General features: G+C 42.8%; 1 pseudogene; it reads right to left on the reverse strand.

The window, feature by feature from the left end:
- Positions 1-790: 790 nt before the first annotated feature.
- Positions 791-1,595, reverse strand: LOC116643194 (annotated as a pseudogene).
- Between the last annotated feature and the right edge of the window lie 1,386 nt (positions 1,596-2,981).

The raw sequence follows: 2,981 nt of genomic DNA on the forward strand, positions 1-2,981 counted from the left end.
AAGGTCCTTGCACTTGTATGTTTCAGTAGTTTATCCCTTTTTATGGATGAATAACATGTCCCTCCTCTTTTTCTTGCTTGTTTGAAACTTACCTGGTCATTTAAAAAGTTATTTCATTGACTTCCATTGCATTCTGGTCTGCATTTGATTGCAGAAGGATTAGTGAGACAATAGGTATTTGGTCAAAACTAGACCAACTACAGCAAAGAACTCTCCCAGTGTGAACAAGGATCAGAAAAGATCCTCTAAACAAACCCCTGTAAGGGATGAAAAACTTTTCCTCTACCTCTTAAGTTTGTGAGCAGGGTACTGTGAATTCAACTAACAAAAGACAGATAAAGAAGAGCAATGGCACATATATATATATATTTTTTTACTCTTAAGGCATTTATTTATTAAAACGTTCTCTGCCAAGATTTCACATTAGCTTAAAATTCAAATCAGTCTTTACATTTCTCTACTGAGGTTTCCCACCTCAGGTATCACATAAAAACACCTTCTCCAGCAATCAGTGTTATCAGCGTCCACACAGTGAGCCCCATGGTCAGCCTCTTTTTTCCCTAGGTGACCCAACTAGATGTTAACACTGCTCTGCTACAGGGTAAAAGCTCCTAACTCAAACTCATTGGAAAAGGGGTGAAACTTCTGCAAAGTGCACTTTAAGAAGAGGTACTGTTTGCTCATGAAAAGAAACCAGTGAGTCCTCTAAGAATAACAAAAGGGGGTATTTTACAGTTAAGCACATGATTTGGAGTGAAGAATTCGGATGTTGCTCTGCTGGCCCAGGCCGTTAATACTCTTCTTGTTCCTCCTGTGGGCCCCCTTTATCCGGTATCACAAAGCCTTCATCTGTGCCATACAGAATGTCCACGATCCTCTGCAATACCGGGTCGTTTTCCCCCTTGTTCTCCTGGCAAATCAATTCAATGTTCCTTAGCTTTCCAAAGTAGAAATCTCTTTCTTTCTCCAAGTCTTCGATGGTAAGTTTCAGTACGTTGACCTGCTGCATCAATTCAGCTGCTTCGTCATCCCCGTTGCCCACACCAGGATTGTTTCGCACCACATCCGGGCCAGCCTTAGGGGTTGCAGTAGTTCTGTGTGTTGCAATGGGCCTCTGTGGAGCTGCGCTGCTAGAGCTGAGAGGTTTCTTCGGTTTGTTCAGAGCTGGAGCAACAAGGGAGGGAGCCACTGCAGTTTCTTGACCTTGTCCGGCAGCTACGGGGTCATAGTCTTTTCCATCATAGTTTGCATCAAAAAACTTCTTGAACCACTGAACAAATTCAAAATTGTCCTGAAACTTTCCTTTTACTAATTTGTCCACAGGAATTATTTTGTCAACCCATTCTCTTAAAACCTGCTTGTAGTATTTTGAAGTTCTGGATGTATTCATGTTCTAGCTTAGCCTGGAATTTCACTTTCTTCAACGCAATGGAGCCAGGGAACAGCATGTCCATAAACTGACAGTAGGCAGCCCCTGAGCACAACTGTTCGATCTTGGTCAGATTCAGCTGCAGAGACTCATTGATCCAGGCCAGCATGTCATGTCGACTTAGGTTATCACTGGTGACTGACGTTGAATATACGTTCATTGCCATCTTCGGCTCTCGGTGGGACCGCGTCCACAGCCTCTGCCCGGCTTCGGTTCTGTCTTCGCCTAGTTCAAACCGCCCAACCCCGCCCCCCCCGCCCGCGCGATGACCTCACACGCACCCCCCCATTAGGCGCTGTCGTACCGCAATGGCACATATTTTTAACATTTATGCACATAGGATTTATAGGAAAAAAATGAAACTCAAAGAAGTGATTAGATACAGGACTTACATACTATTTTTTAAAAAGATTTTATTTATTCATTTGAGACACAGAGATACAGAGACAGAGAGCATGGGGTGGGGGGGAGGCAGAGGGAGAGGGAGAAGCAGGCTCCCGGCCAAGCTGGGAGCCCGATGTGGGGCTCGATCCCAGGACCCTGGGATCATGACCTGAGCCGAAGGTAGACACTTAACCATCTGAGCCAGCCAGGTGCCCCTTACATACTCTTTTTAACTAAGGAAAGAGGGTTTGGCTTACAAAGGATGGTAAATTGTAGGAAAGTGACTAGGAAATATGTGGGGGAAACTAATGGAAAATTGGGGTTATTTTAGTAAGGTTTGTTTATACAAACTTATGTCAGGGTTGACTCTCTCCAGTGACAAGGGTTCTTTTTCAAGTTCAGAGGAGGGAAACACCTACACAAAGGGAAATTTCTACCCTGCTTTCAGGCAGGTCAGGAGAGGGCAGAGAACTCTTCCTGTGTGTGTTCATTCCCAAAAGTCTTCCACTCAAAATAATTCTTCTGCCCAAGTGGTATACTTTGGGGTGACATAGTCTGATGCCCTTCATCCCTTCACCCCGTCACATCCAGTTTTCATATGGCCATGAGATTATTATTTTTATAGGAAGCAGTGACTGCTGCTCCTTTCAGTCATCTAGTTGTAAGTTTTCTTGGAAGCTTCTGTATTTTGTCAGAGGAGAATGGTGAATAGCTCCATGATAAACTGAGAAATGACTGATAGTGACTTCCAGTTAGCACAAGGAAAAGGTTTATCCACTCATTATTGCTCTTTCTTCACTGGGCTTCAAGGCAATCCACTTCAATTTCATTATTAAGTAGAGTTCCAGGCTTCCTTCCTTTCATGCTGGTAAAACCTAGAAAACACTATATCATAAAACTTCTGTTTAGTTTTATGAAGGATGTAGTGTTCTAGTTTAGATCATTTATTTAGAAAGTGTACTTGTATTACTGCATTTTCAGGGGACAGAAGTAGTCTCATTGATTGATTTGCTCTGGGACAATGTGTCTAACTGAGGTCACCTGCATGGAACAGGTGAGAAAATCTGCTCATTTATACCCAGTCATTTAAATTGCCTTTTTAAAAGAGCAATAAGACTTATTTGTATCTTATGAACAGAGGCATTGGTAGGTATGCTTGTTTGCAATA

Source organism: Phoca vitulina, unplaced genomic scaffold (assembly GCF_004348235.1).
Source record: "Phoca vitulina isolate PV1807 unplaced genomic scaffold, GSC_HSeal_1.0 scaffold25, whole genome shotgun sequence".
Lineage (NCBI taxonomy): Eukaryota > Metazoa > Chordata > Mammalia > Carnivora > Phocidae > Phoca > Phoca vitulina.